This window comes from Apteryx rowi, unplaced genomic scaffold (genome assembly GCF_003343035.1).
Source record: "Apteryx rowi isolate R43461 unplaced genomic scaffold, aptRow1 scaffold_567, whole genome shotgun sequence".
NCBI lineage: Eukaryota > Metazoa > Chordata > Aves > Apterygiformes > Apterygidae > Apteryx > Apteryx rowi.
In genome coordinates this window covers 122081-144792 of record NW_020450835.1, presented here as the reverse complement: position 1 = coordinate 144792, position 22712 = coordinate 122081, and the positions used below count along the sequence as shown (strand labels likewise).

Genomic DNA, 22712 nt, shown 5'->3' with positions numbered 1-22712 from the left:
TCCTAAAGGAAGCCCATCCAAAACCAGCAGTTCTCACCAGCTCCGGAACTCAGGAGACTGGGAGAACAACTTGATAGCTGTCATCTCTTTTCTTCCATGTCGCTGCCAGTAATCCTGGCAAGAGCATGGGTGCCTGAATCCTGGACTGACCTCACGAAGAAGTGTCATGACATTTGTGATTATGTAGGTATGAGAGTGCAAGCRTGAGCAAAATCAGTTTGGTTTTTAAATAAAATCACCTAATTTCTATAGTTGAGCCTTGAGCTTTGCTACAATGTTGCTACAGTGTGGTGACATTAACTGCTGCAAAAACAGAGATCCATCTGTGCGTAGGCAACGCTGGAATGCAAAGTGTTCATTCCTGTTTCAACGTCTTTAAGGGAAAGTCACCTTTTCAAGTCACCTTCTCCAGCTGTCGCTTCTGTTTCAGGAACAGCTTGGTTTTCTCACTTTAAGAGCAAGCTCTAACACTGTTTTCTACTCCTCGGTTTCCTGCAACGGGCTTATTCTTGAAAAGTTGCTGGGAGCTGCTAGCTGCCAGTGATTCTGGCAGTGGCACCAGAATGCCTTGCCAGGGCTCTCCTGRTCCGTGTTGCTGGACTTCTTTTGGCCTCCTATGAATGTGAAAAGCGGTCTCGGGAGCATATGTGCAGCCAAATCCGTGCACGTGCCATCCTCGGAGTGCCGAACAGGATCTGTTGATTGCTTAGCAGAATGCTAAGGCATCAACAAGCTGCTRGACTGGTGGGATCCCACACAACGTAGAGCGCAGTCTGGTTGTACCCGGAACCATCCTCCCAGGCTCTGGCCAGTATCAGGGCAGACTCTGCAGGTCTGCCATGTCCTGCTGCAAAGCAGGTTTGGTGATCCGCTCTGCAGGCTGCAGTCTTAAGTGGCAGGCCTTGAAACGGAAAAGAAATCTCTGAGTTGCTCCGGGAGCATCTCAAGGAAACTTGGTGAAGTAGTGTACCTTTCTGGGTGGAGTTTAATGTGCAAATGGGGACCGACCAGGTGGTTGTTTTCTCAAGGAAACAAAAGGGTTTATCTTGATTAGAAATCGTTCCTGCTTGCTGGGTTTGCCATAGATTTCCAGTTTTCACTCCAGTACTGCCTCCAGTTCCGCTTTATTTTTCCTTGTTTTGGAGGAGCTTGGCACGGACAACATATAATTCACCCTGTCTAACTTTAAGCTCCTTAAGAATTAACCTGTAGGGCCTACTAGGGGTGAGATTTACTTACCCAGGGCACCAGACAGCTATGTTTAAGTATCTGAGCTGTCTGCCCAAAGCTTGCAGATAGGATGTGGGACCTACAGGAGTCCTGCTCTCTGAAGCAGCAGCTGGAGGCCAGACAGGAGACTTGGGGTGTCTCCGGTAGCACYATTGCTCGTGTGTGTGTGGACACTAGAACGGTGCCCCTAGCGCAAGCCCATGGCCCGGGTCAGCTTAACAGGGAGAGACAAGCACCTTGAGAGGGTGAACTGTCCTGTCTGCCTTCGCCGCCTCGTAGTATGACTTCGCTGCAAAGAAGAAGCTGTGCCGCTCACCAGCGCAATGTGCAACCTTCCAAAGACCTTCCGCTACAGAGATGGGGATTTCAAGCAGCCAGGACAGGAAATGAGGTGGTGCRGCCAAGACGTCATTTCCCGGCCACAACAGGCTTTGCGAAATGAGGATGTCTTTCTCTTCAGCTCACTCACTAGCCTTTCCGAAACAGCATGGAAGGGAGATGGCTAGAACTGCTTTTAGTTGGTTTTTTCTGCACCTGAGTCGTAGTGAATAGTGACAGCTGCCATAGCATCATTAAGGTTGAGATCACCTTCTGCTGTGCTCCCTCTTTGCTCAGGAGCCAGTCTTTGTGGAATTCAGTTACTTGCCAAGGTCCCCAGTACAGATCGGGGAACTTAGCCTGTGACCTTTAGGAAGCCTTGAACTGATTTGCRGTTGGGAAGAATCTCTGAAGCACTTGCTGAAATGAGGAAAGAGTGATGCTGCCTTTGTAGTGGTTTGGTGCAAGTACTTAAGCCRGGATGAAGGGATTTCAGCTCCTCAGGTTCTCCGAGCAAAATACTTCATTTGGGATGCTTTGCCTTGGTGCTTTCAGGGTTAGGAGACATTCCCTCTCAGGGCAACTTCTGCATGCCAAGGGAGGGGTTGTCTGTACAAGCCACAGAGCCCGAGACTGTCGTCTCCTTCCTGCTGGTGGAACTTCTTGCATGAGCAGGACAGAGCTGCTTTCTGTGCARCTGCGTGAGAGCGAGTGGGATGGACTAAGGTGCTAAGGCATTGGACCGAGCCTTGCAAGACAGTGCCATAGCTGACTGTAGGTGAATGCGTTCGGCAACAGAACTCGCCCTCTGCTGCAAAAAGGGAAAAAGCAAGAAATAAGCATTAATAAAAATGTGCAAGAGGATGAACTTCCAGAGGAAAACAAGAAAGAGTGGAAAATGGTTACAAGCAAAAACATGTGTAAGCTTCTGCAAGAGAGGGCAGTGAAAGCTACTTGCATAATTCAAAGGCAGAATCCATCTGCTCCCTCTTTCCCCCCCCCCCAGGTAGACCTTATGGGTGCTGCAGGGAGTAGGGATACCACCTTGTCATCCGAGATGCAGCGCGGCTAATGGGCAGGGAGTTGCRGAAGTGAAGAACTGGCAGACAGCTCCTCGACTGCAGTGGGTTTTGCATGAACGGTTCATATGTTTCTGCATAACAAACAGATCCGTAAACACAAAGGTAGTTTGCCCACAGCCTGTTAACAGGGCAGGGCTAAGGTTTGCTGGAGAGCTTGAATGCAATGAATAATTCAACCGGTCCTGCTGCCCTTAAATTTAGGTAATAACGCTGCAGTCAAAGGCTTTCTGAGTTTGGCAGCTAATGCTGTTGTGGGCTGCTCTCCCTGTTTGGCCTGGGGCCTGCACTGTTTCGCAGGTGGCTTTGACCTTGTGCGAGAGCATCACAGCAAACTGATCTCCTTTTGCCTGGCAAATGGGGCACAAATTCTTTCACCGGCTTGCCAATACCAATCTTGTAAAGCAGCCAGCGTTGTTCTAGAGGAGACTGAAATCAGAGCTATGGGGGATGCTGGCTTCGGGCTGCCAGCTGAAACACCTTCCCAAAGTTCAGCCTGATGACATTTTTTTTAATCCCAATCACGATCCTACCGTTGCTGAGGGCATTTGTTGAGGGTCCACCGAGAGTTTAGTTGACACCCACTTCCTGAACCCTGAATCCTTGGAAGGTTTCTCTGGGTAATGTCTTCCCTCAGGCTGCTCATACTATTTCTTTCCCTCTTCTGATGACTATAGGACACCTGCTCTCCACAAAGCTATAGATTTCATTCCAGTTCATCTTGACCCCAGCACTGACGGGATCAGCAAGAAAGGAACTCTTCCGTGAGTGCCAGGGGACTCGCTTTTGGGGATGAGGTTGGGAAGAAAAAAACTCGTGAAGAGATCACATACAAATGCAGTTCTAGCATAAATGTAACACCTAGCTGGATTTTGCCTAGTGCCTAAGCCTYTCCTGTGGGCTGCACCCCCAGGGATTCGGTGGCCGCGAGAACACCCTGTGTCCCGTCTGCCACCCTGACTTTCATAGGGCTCATCAGCTTTCAGAGCTAACGGTCYCTCTTTCAGGATAACCACGCCACTAAGCACAATTCTAGACGGCGTTCATCCAGCCTTACCCCGTTTTTTGAAGGAGGCAAAGGTGTCCTTGGTGCTCTGGAGCTAGGTGCCTCTGGTCCTCAGAGGTGATTTCCCCTTCCTGGCTTGCACCCAGGTCACAGGAGTAGAGGAGGTGATTAGTTCCCCTCTGCTTGGTGTTGTGGGGATGTATCTGGAACACTGTGTCCAGTCTGGGGCCCCCTAGAAGACAGATGTCAACAAACTGGAGTGAGTCAGGTGGTGATTATAGGTGAGCAGACCTGAAAAGTGGTGAGTTGGCAGGAAACCACACTCTTCTCCAGTAAGGCAGGGAACAGTCCACGGAGAGAGTGGTTTCTGCTAGAAATGGTGCATGTGTTGTGGACAGAGACATGCCTTTCTCTTGAACTGTGACTGTAGGGGAGAGGCCGAGTGTGAGGAAGTGCTGCTGCTTCCATCTTTTACTCAAGGTGCTTCTCAGCTCTTGACACCTGGGGAAATGTCACGTCAGGCAGGCAGGGTCTGAATGAGCTCAGAGGGAGGCAGGACTGTGGAAAGGGTCAGGACAAGGGGTCAGACTTACTGGTTTTGCTCGGTGTCTGTATCCAACCCCTGATTTAGGGGTTCAAGGTGACCACAACTGACATTTCCAGGGCCACCCAACAAGGAGTCAGAGGTGAGAAGGACCAGCGGCTCCCAAGTCTTGGCTAGTGCTGAAAGCCAGTTCTTCAAATAAAGTAGGAGGGTGTATGTAGTCATAGGTCTCACCTGAGATTCTCAAACTGATTTTAACATTTGCTTTCCTGAGGTTCCTAAAAAAGCACCAGTTTTTCTCAAGTTGCTAATGGTTTTTCTGCAGCCCTGAGTTCCTTACTAAATCCGCAATGTTTGGTACAACAGGGTCTCGATGTGTCTGGGGACTGCTGAAAGAGAGAATTCTTGATTCATTCATGCACAGAAAGTCTTTTCAGCTCTAGCAAGGAAAATATAAGAAAGTACCAAATTATTTTTTTTCTCAACATGTTATTCCTATTTTCAGATATTTTCAGATGTCTGAGATGTACTAGTTTTGCAAAGACGCTGTGCTGTAGCTTGTTTGCTTTATAAGAACCAGCTGCGGATGGATTTCCACGTCATGCATGCTCAAGTGAGTGCCCCCTGTTCTCCACTGTTGGTTTAGATTTTGCAATGACCTTTCTCAAGAAAAGACCCTCCATTGTCCTTAGACATGCAGGGCTGCAGGGGACATTTTCAGAGGTCCTTTTTCCGACTCTAATGGAGCAAAATGTTGGCCAAGTGGGTTTAGACAATCTTTTGTGGAGAGGTGAGCACAGCTAGCTGTCGGGGGTGAAAAACTTCAGCGCCGCTGGGTCTAAGGGCAGTAACCTCCAGAAAGTAGTTAGGGTGCAGTGGAGTCTTAGACCACTGTAGGCATTTTCACAAGCGTTGTCTATCACTTAAGCCAGCTCCAATAGTTTCTACTTGCTCTGCTCCTCATTCACGCTGTCTGTTTAAGGATTGTGTTTAAGAGAAAACAGCATCCAAAAGGGAAGCTTTGAGTTCCAGGGCTGTAGAGAAATTCAGGGCCAGTGCCTTGTCTGTGTTCGAAGAGAAGGCTTAGAACTGGGCCGAATTTCTTTGCTTTGAGTTGCCAGCCAAGGCTTTGGGGCTCTATATTGTTTGAACACTTCTGAGAGCCTTTTTGTGCTTGGGGAGGCCTTCCAGCCCCTGGCAAGCTGCTCTGGTTCTGGGTTCAGCGTAACATGGCACATCAACCCAGCTGTATTCTGTGGTGCTGCGCTCGAATGTGGTGTTGCTGCCCGGTGTTAACTGTGGGGTTCTGGCACTAGGTCACATCATCTCAGACTTGGCACTGCGACCCGACGAACATGCTTCCTCCTCTGTCCTCTTCCTGGGAATGGGCTGAAAACTGCTGGGATGGACTGCCTGGTTGCCAAGTGGCACGGAGCAGCACAAGCATCTTAGATCTCCGTACCCCCAGCCTGGCTCAGGAGCCAGCAGTGATGGGGAGGCTGTCACCACCGGTGGCCCTGCACCACCTCAGCTGGAGTGTGAAGTCCTTAGGGGAGGAGTCCCACTATTGGCATATTTAGCCTTGACTTTTGGTTTGGAGGAGATGTTGCAATGGGCGGTTCCTGCTGCAGCAGACTGACTGAAAGCCTACTGCATCAGTGCCCTCCTCCATGGAGACTTCTGAAATCAAGATGCCATGGCCTTCCTAGGAGCTCGGTTTGACCAAGGCAGCTCTGACTGACAGATCAACTATAGAGAGCTATTCAGCTGCCCTTATCCAATCTTACCGTGTCTTGGGCTGAGAACTGCCCAGACCTGAAGTCCCTTTGCTATTTGGGGGAGAGGGGAGGGACAGCTGAGCCCCAGGGAATGTGCTACATGCTTGTCTCTTCTACTGGGTGCTTGTGCGGATATAAATGCATGGAAGCCGGTGCTTCTGTGGAAGCAGTGGCTGCGATTTTTCTCATGAGTTTTGCAAACGCTGGCTCCGTTCCCGTGCTTGCGTACTTCTCTCCCTCCCCTACAGCGCACGTAAGCCAAACGTACAAGGACCCAGTTAAACTTTCTGACTGCTGAATTTTGCTCATGTGAACACACAGCGAAGATGTGTTTTTGGAAGCAAATGAAGTATGCGCATCCCAAAAAAAAAAAAACCCCAAACCCCCAAAGGTGTCAGAACTTCAACTAGCTCATTAGTAGTCTACTTAATGACTTTTGAGGGCTGAATAATTAAAAAGCATTTGTCTCCATTGGCAGGTGCTGGCTGGGAAAGCGAAAGCTTTGAATGGAGAGCGAGTCATTTTGCAGCCATTTTCAACTCTCCAGAGATCACCAGGTTCCTGCACCAGTTTTTAGGCCAGTTTTACAGCCTTTTGGTGTACATAACTTGTGGCAACACTGGAATGTTTTGGATAGCAACTGTTCCTATGGTTTGCACTAGGGCAGGCTGAACTCAGAAACATCCTATTTTTAAACAGGATTTAGAAACAGGGGGAAAAAATGACACAGGCTTTGACTCCCTATATGGAAGATGATGAGATTCTGGCTCCAGCGCAAGTCTGTCAGATGACTTCAGGGGAAAATTCCACGTCTGGCAACATTGCCAACTAGCTTAAAACCTGGTAATTGTCACCAAAATGTCCACCGTGGCCTTAATACCTTGTGCATAGCTCTGCTTTGCAGCATTCCTCTGCAGTTATTTTCAGGTCCATCAGACGGCTGAGTGCTAGTTTCTCCGCCTTGTCGCGCGCCTCTCGCTGCAAGGAGAAGCGCAAAGAAAATGTGGTGGGCCCTAGAGCTTTGCAGGACTGGTCCTTCCCTGCCAGGCTGCTCCCCAGTAGCCTTGGGACAGCGTCCAGACCTCCCTCCTCTTTGTCTCCTCTTTCGATTTTGCTCAGTCTGAAGTCAGCTGGAGAAACCATTTCTGCAGAAGGCTACCTGGAGTTGCGCCGGTGCTTTCTGCTCGTTTCCCTTTCCTGACCCCTCGATCTTCCTGACACTTCTTTCATCCTGAAATCCTTTGAAATACTCCTGAGCTGACCCAAAGAACAGCCAGTCTGCCACCTCTTTTCATAGCGGGGCTTGCGCTATCTTCAGGAGCTTTGGCTTCTCTGCATCAAAGCCCAGTTCCAGGTATCCTTCCTTATCTTCAGGGACTGCCTCCTCAGCCCTATGGCCTCCCTTCGGAGAGATGCTGTTTCTTCCCCTTTTCTTGGGAAACTTCACCTCTCCTGCCTTTGCAGATTTCTCTGGCATCTTCGCAACTTCCTGGCCTCACTTTCCCTCCCCGCCTGGCCTTTGTGCTTCATTGTAACACTGGGGCTTGAAATTAAAAGATTTTCTTCTCAAATGCTAAAATAAGTAAGGAAATACAATTCCGGACTCAGCAGAAGCTGGCGGCGGGACCAGAAAGGGTGGTGGTGGAACCAAACGCGCTTCTTCAGGAGCGCCAAGGGCACATCGCAGCTTGGATAACAAGCCTGCCTCACCTCTCCTTCCCGGCTGGGCGCTTCCCAGGGGTGCGTGCCGAACTGGTTTGCTCCGTAGCGAGGCACACCCAGGCTGGCTGGCTGGCTGGCTGCGAGCRTCACAGCCCCGGCGCCTAAGCGAGCCCTTTGCCCAAGGGCCTCTCTCCCGAGCGCGTGGGGCCGTGGAGTGACGGCAGGGCAGCCGCAGTCCCCAGCCTCTCCCTCGCGCCTGCGCACGGGGGGCATCCAGCCCTGTCCGTTCCCCGTCCGAACGCGGTCCCTCAGGACGCCAGGATCACGTACGGATTTGGCACCACGCTTCTCTATCACATGGTGACAGTCAGTCTGGAGGTTTATCGTCTCCGGGTCTCGGCACCGATCGCTGCCTCACCTCTTTGGTCCTGTCCTTGCATTGCAAGGTCGGTGGATCAGTGTTGCTTACCTCCGCGCAAGGCAATAGTTTCGGTGCTGTACTAACAGCACTAAGCTGACGTTGCCAGCGGCGGCGGAAGGGCAGCCTGGCTGCTGCGGGCATCCTCTAGCTGCAGTGGGCTCCGTTCACTTTAGCGCGTGGGAATAGCAGGGGCTTATTCCCATCCGCCCGTGAAAATGAGGGAGTGCGAAGGGGGGCTGTCTTGGGAGAAACTGCGGAAATTTGGGATTCACATCAAGGGGAGAGAAAGATATCCTGAGGCTTCCTGACTGCCTTCAGTTTAAAGGTTAATAGCAGGAGAAGGGAGATTTACAGCAGCTAGAGGAAATAGGACTGCTCTAGCCAGAGAAAAGATTTAGAGCCAGCAAGTGGTAATAACCCTGCCCTGGGTTAGAAATGAGCAAGCTCAGAGCCCGGCAGAGAGCCTTTCCGAACCGTAGGCCCAAGTCCCCTGGGATTTTAAGCGCTCCGAGGCCTGGGTCCAACTTCCTAGTGTGGACAAACGGAAGGAACATTTTTGCGTGCACACATTTTTTTGTGTGCATCTGGATGTGGGAATTTCCGATTCCTACACCCAAAACTGAGCTTGATTCCAAAGCTGAAAATGTTCTCCCTTTCCAATCCTTCCTTAGGTCTTAAATGCCATCCACTGGGATGCTCTGCTAATGCTGGGAGTGAAGGAAGCCTAGGACTCCAGCGCAGTACCCACAAAGTCATTTTTTTCTGCCTCGAGCCCCCTTTTGATTAAAAACCTCCCTGAGGAGTGAATGCAAGGCCTAAGCCCAGTGTTCAGCGTTTCAGTGGGGAGAAAATCGCAGCTGTGCCTTCTGCAGACAGCATTCCCTGCAAGTGTTCGGGCCTCTTCCGCAGTGAATTCAAACACCATGTAGGGAGGGATTTGCTCGTCCCGGGAAAACGGTGGAGTTTTCGCTTTTTCCCTCGCTATAAGTCAGGATGGAGAGTCAAAGGAAATGTGGATTCAGGCTCAGGGGGTGTTTTGTTTTGGGTCCCTCCAAATGTTTCATTGTGCAATTACTGAACAATGGATTTTTGGCCTTTTAAAACCTTATGGTTTTTCCTCTTAACAAAGCCATTGTTTGGCCCAGCCTTTTCTTTTGAAAAGCTTGGGTTTATGCAGCTTCACATTATCAGATGGGGAGCATTTTTACCTCAAAAGTCAATCCAGCTGCGGCAAAATCACAGCTGATTCGGCCACCTTATGCTTCCTCCGCGAAGAGACCACCCTAGGGCTGAGCTGCCGTGTGCGTGGAGTTGAAGGAGGACACGATCAAATTCCTCCTGGGYTGTGACCTCTGTTACAGCTCGAAGCCAGCTCTCTGGAGACAGAAGATTAAGGCTGCGAATCCAGCACAGCCYCTGAGAGCTCAGGCTCAGACAGTTGTCTGAGTCCAAACAGCTGGGGAAGTAGCCGCATTACAAAATTTCATTGCAGTGATTTGGCCGTTCATGGTCATCTAAGGAAGGCGTTCTTAACCTGCCCTTGAGTCCGCTTTGACAAAGCTTTATGCCTCTCTCTTGGGATATTTCCCATGAGCTTTCTGACCGGAGTTGCGTGTGCTTTACTAAATTAATTTCAGAACAACAGGGCTTGGCTGGGCTAAGCCACAAGGTTATTTTGCAGTTTTACAATGGCTGATTTGACTGGGAGCTGCTGGCTGGCTTCTGGTCAGGGTGTAACACAGGTTTTTCTCCTCCTCTCCTCAGGGGAATCCATGGGGCAGAACTGCTTGCTGCGCGGGTGAGAAACGTGCATCCTACCTCACCTTGAGGTATCCTTGTACGCGGTCCCTGCTCCGTCGTTGGCGGGGAGCGAGCTCTCGCTGGCTCCTGGCTCTGGCAGCTCCTTGCTCTCCTCTACCATGGAGCACTGTGGTAGCATAGGATGGTGGTGGTGGGCCCCTGCTCTCCTTCCTCAGACCTGGGAGGGCACGCGGTGCAAGCAGAAAAGGCCTCCCAGCACGGTGTCCTTCAGGCTGGGAAGCTGAAGTAGAAGTCTGCCATCATTCCCATCTGGTGGTCACTAACTAGCTGCTTTCCCAGGTGTTGTGTGTTTGAAGGGAGAGGAGAGGTGAGCAAAGCCACCAGCGAGGACCAGGAGTTTCTCCCCCTTTCCGTATCAGTCTTTCCCATCCCCTCTCCTCAGCTGCCGTTCTTGTCCCTATACGTGTTTGCCAGTCCCTCCTGGATCATTAGCCTGTCTCTTCCCATCTCGTTGCTCTTCCCATCTCGACCGCAGAGCCGTTCCCCAGGAGAACCATCTCTGGGCAGCCCTGTGGGCTCGCTAGTTTTGTCTTGGAAGCAGCCTGGCCGCAGGCAGATATACCCTGTTCTGGTGTAACTGTGCCATGCTCTGCTCCTAAACCACGTGCCAAGCGCTTCTTCAAGTAGATGAAACTAGAGCAGCATCTTCCTCCTGTTCCTGGCCTGGTCAGACTGAAACCTGGGAAGAAGGCTTTTTTGGCAAATACTATGGTACGATGCCATTTCCTAGTAGCACAGTGAAATAAAGAGCTCTGCTCCCACTTCTTTAAAGCAGGAGCCAGCTGTGGTTTATAAATGAGAACACACTGCTGGGAAGGAACAGGCCGCTGTCTCTGCACGATGCTGGCATGAAAGGGAGACAGTCGGACTCCTCGGAGGTACAGTTTGTGCTGGGTGCAGCATCGCTGGAGCTCAGCAAGGTGTTTGGTAGCAGACAGGATCCTCAAAAAGAGGGCTGTGGTCCGCGTGCAGAAGTGCGCGTTGTATTAAGTGGAGTTTTAGACTGCACATATCAATGGCAGGCGAGAGCTCTCTTGTAGCTCATGCAATAAGCTTCTGGGATTTTGAACCTTGCCTGGGATGAAATAACAACACAGGTTTTCCCTGGAAAAATTAGGAATGCGGCCAGAACACAAAGCAAGGGAACTTCTTGGGGTGCGAGCAGCTGCAGGTGACGGGCAGGTGCGTTGGCAGCGTCATGCGTCGTGGCTCTCGGGGCCGGGATCTGCGTGCCGCAGAGGCAAGCACGACTAGCCGTCTCCTGGATTTGCGGCCCGCCTCGGCTGGCCACGCAGCCTCCGTGTGCTCCCGCAGCACTCTGAGCGCTGCAGGACGAGCTGCCGCCACGGGGCACTGGAGGGGGTGATCGCCGGGAGCGAGCCAAGGGCTCTTTTTGCCTGTGTCTAGGTGCGGTAGCTCGGCTGAGCGAGGTTGAAGAAAGGTGACGGGAAATGCCTGCCCGTCACGGCATCCTCTGCAGGGACAGGGGATGGTTGCAGGACTGAGTGAGCATCATTCGCAGAAGGCAGAAACACTCTTGGGGGGCCCTTAGGTGTTTCCCCGAAAGATCCCAGAGCACCAGGATATTCAGGGTAAGGGTTGAGTCGCTGCAGGTCCGCAGGAGCAAGGGTTGCGTTTGCCTCCCCGCTGAGGCAGATGCGGCTGCGTGTACTGCACGCTGGCCTTGCCAAGGGGCCCTGTGACATGTCCTTGCTGCGGCCTGCAGGTTACGTCTCGCCTGTTACTAATAGCCCCGTCTTGATGTCTCTCCGCGATACTCTTGCACGCAATTTTTTCCTCCTTCAAGCCAATTATCAGGCGAGAAGCCAGGCCCTTGAGCAGCATGGTTGTCACGTTTCTCACGTCACGGTGCGGCCTGTTGCTCCGTCTGCACGGACGGTGGGAGTATCCAGATGCCCAGGTACTGCTTAGCTGTGAGATGCCCCAGGAGAAACCTGGGGCAGGAGCAGCATCCCGATAGAAGTGAGGGTGATACGATGGGCTCCTCTACCAGCAGTGGGTTTCCAGAGGGAAACTGAGCCAGGGGAGATGAGACTGGGAGGAAAATGTGGCGCTTGAAAGGTGACTCCTACTGGGGAGATTGCCAGGGGAGCACAGGGCCAGTGGAAGACAGGAGCCTGAGTGCCAGATTTTCTGCAGAAGAGTATGTAGACATCGGTGGGATATGCTGGAGAGGGAGACTGAGAGTCCAAGCAGGAGACGGTGGGTGACATCCATGTTTCTTCCTTCCTGCAGCCTGGTAGATGTAGCGGCAACCTCAGTTTCTGTCCGGCCAGGAGAGGATTTGTCTTTGTCTACCCCACAAGTCAGTCCCCGTCTCGGTGGCTTTTAAACACTCCATTCCTTTTTCGGTGTGTACATATCCAGTGCCAAACTGTATCAAGAGAAAACAGAACCACCCTCGCTCCCTCTGCCTCCCCTCCAACTTGTCCTCTTCCAAAGGACAGGTAGAAGTGACCTTCACCCCCTCGTTAGTCTTTTCATGGAAAGATGGTAAAGCACATGTCATGCACGTCGATTTAAAAGTGTAAATAAGGGCTGACATGGCGGGGGGATTACAGAATCCAGGTCAGACGGAGGAAATTGAACCTGCCCTTGAAAGCAGGTGATATTTCCAGCCTCCCGGTGATAAGGTGTTGGGTGGAGCTCTGTTAATAAGTCACGCTGTAGGCTTTAAATATTGGTTTCAGGTTACATTAGAAAGTCAGGGCACTGCCAGCTTTTTGTTGCACAACTAGTGGACTTTGACTCCGGCACAAACGATACAGCGCCTTGTCGAATGCCTTGGGCCAGAAATGGTCGTGGCAGTTTCTTCTGCCCTCCAGCCTGATTTGCTAAAATCCCATGGTCACCTTGGGAGAGAGATGCTCTGTCCTTAGCCAGTGCTGGTTAGAAACGTTCTTGTCCTAGTGCTCCGGCAATTCTTTTCTGGGAATTGCTCACCAGCATTACCAGGCCTGGTTCATTACAGATTGCTCTAGACAAAGTGTGAGACCTATGGCGGAGATGGGGAATGAGGTACCAAAAGGCCTTTGTGGATCAAAAATCAGCTCCATGTAAAACAAAACCAATGGGTAGACCACATTCGTGCTGCTTAATTTAGAGAACTTCTTGCTGCCATAGCTGCAAATGGAGAACTTGGTCTTAAATTTTTGGCTGCTAATCTGGGTGAGCTGGGTCAGGACCTGTGCTGGGCTCTGAAATTCARGCTTGTCATTCTGTGTCCCCCGCTCGCTTATAATCAAGTTCCTCCTCGACTGCAGCCAGGCCATGCTCTGCCAACGATATCCTTTTGGCTGCATCTTCAGACACTGTGGTCTGCACATGCACAACTGATAGTTATTAGAAAATCACCCAGAATAAAACACCTTTTCCTTTTGCAAGACTGGTTCATCTTGGGTTCAGAGGAGTAAAAGGCAATAAAACTGTGAGAGCCACTAACCTCAGCAGATCTGGCTCAGATCTTGCACAGGGAACAAATCTCTTATGTAAGCAAAAAAAGTTCACAAAGTCACTTCTCAGAGCAGAGCTTTAATTTAATTTGCTCTGAGTTTAAACTGGCAGAAAAGCAGTTTAAGATTGGGGAAGTGGGAAGAAAGAGAAAGGGAAGGGAAGAGAAAGAGAAGGGAAGGGGAAGCCAGAAAACAAAGGTAAAATTGCTTCCAAAGATGCACATAGCTTTGAAATTCATATTGACATCGCAGAAAATAGCATCGTTAACTTGCATTGGGAGGGTCAGAGTTTGTATTGCGGCCTGAGTCTGCTGGAAAGAGGCTGGCACCCAGTTTATCTAGTTCAGATTACACATCAGCATGAGATCAGATCCCCTGAGGAGGATGCAGGAAGCAGAAAAATAGCTGATCGTGAAAATGATTTGGCCTGGGTGAATTTCTGTCCTGAGAGCGCCACTCAAAAATATGTTTTAATCTCCCCTGAGATTAAGACCAGAGGTGCAAACACGTTCCCTTATAGATACCCTCCCTCAGTGCATGGGTCAGCCGAGCTTCGGCACGCGTATTGGCCTGCAGCTCCGTAACCCCCGGTGGGTTGGCATCTCCTCCCTTGCCTCGTGCTGGTACGTGAACACGGGCCCTTTGTGCTGTGGACCTTGCTCTTGCCCCTTCCTCCCCTGTTTTCATACCGTCGATGCCGAAGTTGTTTTGCAGCTCCTCAGGAGAGGAGTAATATTTTCCATGTAGGCCAGCATGCCAGGAGTACATGCTTATATGCTGGCTCACTGCACCCATGTCTTTTGGGAGTGCTCCAGGCTGGCTGAGCGGAATATGCTGAGGAAGCGATTCAGGAAAATTAGGGTCATCATCAGAGAAAGGTGCCCATGAAACTACATCATTGCATCTTAACTGAAGCAGGAAGGGCTGCCTGGCATTTTAGCCATCCATGCTAAGAGAGAGCTACTTGGCTGGCCAAGTCCACAGTCTGAGAGACCACGTGTGGTCAAACAGTGGAGCTTTTTCTTCCTCTGTGGTGTGGGGCTTGTGGCACCAAGCTGGAGAGAGCTCTGCGAACCACAATGGAAAAAATAGAAGCTGCCCCCAAATCTGCTGAGTAGGGAAATGCCATCCCAACCATTCAGAAAAGAAAAAAAGACTGAGAGAAGAAATTGGAAGAGCTTGCAAAGCACCACAATGCCAGATAAAACCAGCTCAGAAAGGTCCCAGAGATCTAATTACAGCCTGCAATCAATGCTGCTCTCATCCGTGCTGCTAATGGACGTGAGTGAGACAAGCAGTTTTGCTGCTCCAGGGTTTCTTGCAGCAGAAATTGCAGCATGAAAATAACTAGCCGCCTGCCTGATTAGGGCTTGCTTTGCCTTCTCCTGGTTTCCCAGCCTTTGGTACGTGCCCGTCAAGAGGTACGGGAGCTGTAACTAAGGCTTTTCAGGATGGGGACACCAGGCCAAAGCGTCGCGGAGGCTCTGGTGTGTGAGCACGTGGCTCCCTCGCTGGCAAACAGGGAGCCTGCGTTGGCATGGCCCTGCAGGGCAGTGAGGGACAGGCCTCCACGGAGGTGCAAAATGCCAACTTTTGGGATGTGCAGGAACCCCAAATCCCCAGAAATCTATTGCGCAGTGGAAGCGCTCCTTTCAGGTGCCAGGTTATATCTGAAAGCCTCATGGAAGGAGAAAGGAACGAGAGCTCTTCTTCAGGGAACAGGCCAGTATCTCTGCTAGCGGATCAGCTGCTAAAGTGGATAGCAAAGATTTTGCTGACATGGGCCATGCTGTAATTCCAGGCAATTGCTTCTCCTATACATGCTCAACAGAAAACAGATCCTCTCTCTATGGCTCTGGTTCAGATGACACCTGCCAAGCAGAAGTAGAGGCTGCTGTCATGGAGGAGTTGCCTTCACACAAGGATGGAGCAGGCCGGAGGCAGTTCTCCATCATCTGTTCTTTCTAATGCTTATTTTTTTCTGAACAAAGCACGGTTTGTTTTGGCCTTGGGGGATTTGCAACCTTTCACTAAATAGCGTGGAAAATCAGGCATTGGCTGCAGCGAAAATAATGATCAGAGGTATCAGAGGGTCCCTGGGATCAGAGGAGGGACTGCTGTGCTGGGGGGGGTCCGACCTGGGAACCAGCCTTGAACTGACTCCAGCTTGGTCAAGCCTTTCAGAAAGCATCCAAAAACATATGGTCTCAATTTTCACATGGCTGGTGACATTTCTTCCCTGCACCGCCTGGAGCGAACTCTCTGGATGATTATTCATCCCCACAATTGAAAAATTGCACCAGTCTGAATTGGTCTGGCTCCATGGGGCTCTGGTTACAGCTTGGTCTGTTCTGCTGCAGAGCTGCTCGGTCCCAGGTGGCCGATCCCCGGAGAAGAGATCGCTCTCTCTGATCAGTGAAAAAGTTGGAGCTCTGGGGAAATCTCTCCAGGGCTCAGATTTGCCTCTCTTTCTGTYTTGAGGTCTATACAGCACCTGGGACCTTTCCTTATTCACTGCTCGCCCCTTCCTCTTGTTGGCAGCACCTTGGAAAATTCCTGGTTGCTGATTTAGGCTCGGATGGGTTTGAAGCTCCTAGTCATTCCCAGTGTCCCCTTGGTGTGAGATGCTGTAAATTGCATCCACTCTTTTTCCATTAGGACCTTATCCAAACTTCTTTGTGTCATTAAGGAAACAAAGGCGATCCGCTGCTGGGATTGGCAAAGAGAGAAGAAACCAAGCATGAACACAAGTAGCAGACTTGAAAAGCAACATCAAAACTGAGAATACAGCTCCAAGCTAGCTTATGACCTCCTGTGTATTTCAGGAGAAAAGAGCATTTTCTTGGCCCGGGTCTTTTCTTTTCTTTGGCTGCAGCTAAAGCTGGGTGGAGCGTTATTTAGAGTGAGTTACACAGAACTGGCTTACAAGTCTCCCTGCTTGCAGCTTCTCCTGCAAGTGTATTCTCTTAAGCAGGCGGACTGAGTGTCAGAAATGCAAATTCCCTGAGGGATGGAGCTTCAGGGTCCTGCCAGATTTCTTGCTTTTTTTTTCCCCCCCCTCCAGACTCTGGCAGATCTCTTATTTTGTTAATCAGGAAGCTGAGCTGAGGCCCCAGAATATGAGCGCTCTTTTCTTGTTTGCTGTTCCTACTCCTGACGGGGGAAGATGCCTGTCATCGCTGCGGGGCTTTGCTGCAAGGAGCCGGCTGGTGGCCAGAAAAGACAAACAACTGCATGTGCCGCACCAGAAAGTCTTCACGTCCCCGTTCAGCAAAGGGCCCCAGCGTGTCGCTTGTGGCATTTCTTGCACTGCTGGCGCTACTTGGTGGAGAAGCCCAGGACTCGGTGATCAGCAGGTCAGTCAGACCTGTAGCCCGTTCCTAGCTCCGTGAGAAGCATGGCTTAAGTTGACAGCTTGCCTGGGGATGCTCAAAGGAGGCGCATAAGCAACGTCCAGGAATTTAAACACTGCTTTAATGCTAAGCATGAGCTTGGCTGTTTTAAGACTGAGAGAACTTGAGAGCCCACACTGGCTGGGCTTGGCACAGTGTGCAGGCGCGCTGGCACTCCCTCATCCCGGACATTCATCTGGGAGGCAGGATTTTCCCAGGCTGGCATACTTCAGCTGCAGTTTTGAGGGACTTAACCCTTCCAGCACACAGCAGGCACAAGGCCTGCCTCGGAAGCTGTGCACGGCACGAAGCACAGAGATCCGAGTGTAATCCTCGCGCTGCTCTCTGCCCCTCGCCTTTGAGAGGCAGACCAAAGCGTGCCAGAAGAAGCTGGTCAACGCAAGCTCTCGGTCCCCTTGCCCAGACCACAGCTGCATCTGACAACATTACTGTGGTCAAGGCGAGGCCCTCAGAGGTCTCCTTTCCTTGCTAGCCCATATTACTCTGGTTTCTGAGGGTTGCAACTCCGCTTCCTCCCCAACTTCTCCAACGTCATTCTGAGTCACCAGGTGAAGAAGCTGTCTGCAACAGCCACCTCATATGATGCCCAGCCCCAAAGACAGCGTGGGTGCTCTGTCAGAGTAAGCCCTTGCTTACCGAGAAATAGCAGCTCATTTGAACCGTTTTTCCTTTCCCTCTAGAGAAGACCAGATCCTTTGCGGCAACGTGTGAACCTTGGTTCTGAGGGTCCTAGGCAGCCTGAGACTGTAATGAGTTTGAGCAGGACATCAGGTCGTATGTGCAGTGCCAGTGTGTGTTGGGATGAGTGGTTAAACACTAAATCCAGGCTGATGCAGAAAATTAATGGCAAAAGCTTTGTGTACTAAGCTGTTAATAAATATTCAGTTTTTCAATTTTAGGATAAAATAGAGTATCTGTTAGCAGAAATAACACTCAGAAGACCCCTCACCTGAAGAAAAGCCTCATTTCCTTTCACTAACACTAGCTTTATGCTGATAACACTGTGAATTATACAATTTCATCACCAAAGCTAGAAAAGGAAAAATGACCCAAATGCTGGTATTAACCCCCACTAAGTGCTTCTCTGCTGTCTTTACGGCTCACTGTTCACCAGCACCAGGCTGTTATTGCAGGACATTTAGATGCCCTGAAAGATTTGTGTGTAGATTCATTGGCTGTCTAAGAAATCTTGTTGACTACCAACTTAAAAGTTAGTGCGTGGCTGCTAAAATTGCCCGCTGGCTATAAAGCATTTGAGCGGTTATTGTTCTGGTCTCTGAAGCGAAGCTCTTCTCCTGCAGAAGCTGCCATGGGGGAGTGGAAGGTTCGATGGATTTATTTATTTTTAGTTGGCCTGCTGTTGTGAGTTGATCTGTTTGGAGGCAGCGTCTTGAGAAAGCAGCGTTGGGCTGTGACTGTCCTCAGCCCGAGAGGAGGTTCGTTCCAGCTTTCTCTGACATCTCCTACCCCCGTGACTGAGGGTGCTGTTGTGCGAGGGGTGGAAGGTGCTGCTCATGGTCGCTATCACCAGATTATCTACAGCTGCGCTGACCCTGGCTTGCAAACACCTTCAAGGACACGTTCAGCTGAGCTCACAGATGAAGACACTTTCTAATGGTCACCCAGACACCAATAAATCACAACAAGTAGGGAAACACGGGAGAAGCAACACCTGTCCAGGGGAACATTGTGTGAAAGGGAACAGTCGTAAAACTCTGAGTGAGGCTGAAGAGGGCTACTGTATTTCTTCTTTTAAAACTGCCTGTCTCCATAGAGCTGGGGTGGCACCACACAAACACGGAGGAATTACACTCCTGCTAATAACGCTCCAGCTTTGTTCTGCCAGGGACCATAAAGATGGAAGGCAGCCACGGGAGATCATAAACTCCCTGCTCCTGCACAGGAGATCATGAACGCTCCTACTCCCTACATACTGCTCCTTAGTAGGGTATGTACTACATACACTCCCGTATCCCTACTGGATATCGAGGGCTGGGAGGGAAACTGGGGCCAACAAGCGGGGAGCTGCGAACGCTGTGCTTGAGCGTCTAGGGGGGTTTGGCCAGCATGTGGCAGCTACCCATATCCTGCTTTGGCGCCTGTGAAACCCAGGGCTCTCGTTTGCTCAGAATGACCCCGATGGGTGTTTCCTATGAGAGAGGGCAATAAGATCCTCCCCAGATTGCTCATGCGTTGGCAGATGTCTGCAGATATTTGCAGAGATCTGGAGAGATGCTCCCTCCGTAAATGCTGCCCCAGCAAGCGTGCAGAGTAAACCATCAGTGTTGCTGGCTGGTCTTTTTCTGGCATGTAGCTCACTTCCTAGACATCATGGATTCCAGTGAGTTCAATTTGACAGAACGGTTTGGGTTGCATTTTTCCAAAATGTCTTGGTGAGGGGCTTGTGAGACTGGCTGAGAAAGAAAAGTGCCATCAGATAGGGCCGTGCCTGCTTACAGTGCAACGAAAGCCCTGAAAAGGCAGCGTGGGAAGAACAAGTGAGCGCTCTGGAAGCGTAAAGCTGTAACCCAGCTCTGCTGCCCGTCCTGGGCTAACACCTCCTTGTGCAGAACAGCGCTGCTGTTTGTTGTTGGGCCATGGATCATTGGAAGGTCGTTTGTAGGTCATCTTAGATGTCCAGCTCTTGACAGCAGTGTTTCCTAGCTCTGGTACTAGGAATGGGGCTCTACCCTTTGTTGCGCTATGCCTTGAGAGATCACAGGTGCCTTGCTGCGTGTGAATAGCAGCTGTTTCCTTGCCCCAACTACGCTTTGGCTAGGACTTTCCAGCTCTGAAGTTTTCTTTGCCCTGCGACCACCTGCCTTGTCCCCTCACAGCCCTATGTCCTGAATCTGGCCAGGAGTGGGAACAAAAAGGGTGCTTTGGCAAGACTGCGAGGTTACTCGGAGCTCCCTTGATTGCTGAGGAGCGTCTCTCTTCCCCGGGAGAGCAGTGCAGCCCTGGGACATGGTGGCATCTCCATCCTTGGGCTCATCAGCACCCACGTGAGCCAGGCCCTGAGCAACCCAACCTATCTTGCGGGGGGTGGTCCTGCTTGGAGCAGAGACATCCAGAGATCTCTTCCCACCTGAATCTGTCTAGGATTCCTTAAGCATAAAAACATCACCATGGTCTCAAGATCCCCACACCACAAATAGCTGGAAACTACCAAAGCATCTTGGGGAGATGTCTTTAGAGGTTCACCCTGTTCTTACGCTCTTTCGAGCATGCCTCTCATAGGGTATGAAATTTGAGTCTTCCCTCCTTCTTCGCTTGCTTTATCGATAAAGGATCAAATTGCAGCAGCAGCGCAGAGAAGGCCTGTGACTAACACGTCGGCTGGAGGGGCTTGCTTGCAGCCCTGTCCCAGGAGCCAAAGTACTTAACTGCTTTTGGTGACTGCTCTGACTTATCTGCACCGAAGGAACTCGCCAGCTGCACTTATTTTCCAACAAAGACGCCCTTCTTTTTTTTAAACCTTGGGAAAGCGTCAACAGCAAGTCTTTAAACATTGCTAACTGCGTCTGGCACATTACCCCTCTGGTGGGGAGAGGCTGGAGACAGGCTGGGCAGCTTTTCCTGGCTACGTGGCGGGACCTTGCTGGGCCGGAGCACTTGGAAGCTCAACTCCATCAAAAAGACACGACGGCATCAATATGTTTTATGGAAATGGTTCAGAGCCAGCCGAACTCCCCAGTAGGAGCAAGTGTGCAGAAATAACAGGATTATTCAGGAGCTTTGTGACCCAGCCCCATGCTGCTGGCTTTATGGCAAAGCTCTGCACTGTTCCTGGGGAACAGGGTGCTTGCGGCTCTCTTGGTTTGCCCACATTTTTGCTCATCATCTGCCCTGGTTCAGGCTCGTGGGGCTCAGCTGTTCCTCTGATCACGGCTCAGTCTGGTGCTCAGTTACCAGCAGAGCCCCACTGTCAGATTAAGCGGGTCCATGAGCCAAGCACGTGCTGAAACCTGACCTCGAGGACGTTCTTTGGCATGAGCGGCCTCAGAGAGCAAACTGTTTCAGCCCGTCACCAGCCCCGCAACCTGGACCAGGCTGGGAATGACTGTGACAGCCCGTCTTTCCCAGCAAGGACCCTCTCGGCAAGGATGAGAAGGGGAAGAGAGGAGCAAGCGGAGCCGTGCCCTTCCAGGGTGCACGGACCTCCTTTTAACCAGCCTCTCTAACGGTTTTGACTTTGTTCTGCTGGGACATGGGTGCAGAGAGCCCACGTCCCGCTGGTTTAACTGCATCCAGGACCTGCAATCCAGCGTGGCCTGGACGCGGCTGCTGTAGGACAGCACCCCTGAGGCAGAGGGAATGCACACTCGGCAAGGGGCATGAGATATGGACCAAGGGAGCACGGGCAGAGGTTGCATCGCTTGAGCGGGCAGGTGACCGGACTCAGAAGCACCCTAAAAAACCTTCCTATCGTGTTAAGCAGCAAGTGCACAATTGCACCAGGCACTAAGGTAACCCCCGTCCGTGTCCGCATCCTCTAGCAACAAGGTGCTGGGCGTTAGGAGAGAAACCCAAGAGCTCTCTTGCCACTCCTAATGTTTGCAAGCCTCCTCAGCAACCCCCGGATGTCAGCAGGCTTAGGCTGGACTTCCTCATCTCTAGAGCAGAAACTGTCACATGGGGTTTTCAGCCACGAAACTGTTACAGGAAATAGCTGACTGCGGTTAGCTGGCTTGTAAGCTCGGGTCACTGTTCGAATGTAAAAGTGGTGCTGCCCAAACCACCCAAATCAGCTGGGGATGTGCTGGGATGGGTGGTGGTAGGGAAAGAATGGCATTTTTAAACAGATATGTATTTTTTTCCCCTGCTCCTAGAAAAGTGTTAAGATAAAGGGACGTCCTTCCATTCCCAGGCCTTTAAGGAGAGATGTGTAGCGTGTTTAATCAAAAGAACAACAGTAAAAGATCTGAAGCACTGCATGCTCCCCTGAGCCAAGGGGGAGGGAAGCATTAGGAACCAGCAAGAAACAGAACGTGGTAGCAGGGAGAGGTTTCACCCAGGGGCTTACCTCCAGTTTCCTAGGTGCGTGCCTCTGTCATGCTCCTTTTTTGCAGCAGGGAACAGTTTTACAACTTGATCAAACAGCTTGCATCTCACCTTGTCAACATGCTTGGGGGTTTTTTTGATGCAAAGAACCTGAGAAACTGAGAGTTTTACCTTAACCAGCTGCTGTGAATAGCCAAACACCCTGCAAAGCTGCTTCGCATTATGAAAGTGAGAAACTCAGAAATAGCCACAATCAGTTTTACTTCCATGCAGGGCAAGGGCTAAGTCTTGCCCTCTGCCAGTCTGCATAACAAGAAGTCTCCAAGACCTGGCTTTTATGGTCAAAACCAGGTGAAGTTCATGAACTAGCCCTGTTAAACATTTACAGCAGAGTTGTTCCCCTTCTGCAATGGGCCCGAGCTTCCAGCCAGTGCTTTTATTGCAGTGACAACAGAAACAACTAGTTTGAGTCTGATTTGTTACTTCATTCTGGTATCAGAAAAGAGCCTGACCCTCCTAATGCGATTGCGCTCCTAGCCCCCACCACACACCAGTACCCAGGCCAAGAGAGAGCTCAGTGAACCCAAGTCAGACCTTGTGGGGGTTTTTTTTCCCCCTACTGCCATGTAGGGGAAGAAAAAAACTGATTGTGTGACAGACCGACTCAAGATAAATGCAGAAAAACCTGAAAAGGCTGTTCCCAACAGTGCAAACAAGGCACTGCAAAGCATGGTTCAGGAACAGAGTTTAGTGGGGAAACTGCAGAGCATATCCAGGACCAGAGGTAACCACGGAGCAGCTGTGGGGCAGCCTCAAGTCTCTGCTACTGCTAGCCTGGACTAATATATCTGAAAGTGCAGCTTGCCTTTTAAGAAATACAAGAGCATCCACCAACAGCTGGAAAAGAAATCCTGTCCTTCAACTAGGAAAACAGACCATTTCCAAAAAGGAGGAGTGTCAGTG

The 22712-nt window shown here is 50.9% G+C and overlaps 1 long non-coding RNA gene across 1 annotated transcript; it reads left to right on the top strand.

Moving 5' to 3' along the window:
• The first annotated feature begins 3309 nt into the window (after nt 1-3309).
• Nucleotides 3310-6426, top strand: LOC112973796. The gene is made up of 3 exons (XR_003256070.1): nt 3310-3391; nt 4683-4790; nt 5494-6426. It is a non-coding gene; the product is annotated as an uncharacterized LOC112973796 (long non-coding RNA).
• The last annotated feature ends 16286 nt before the right edge of the window (nt 6427-22712 follow it).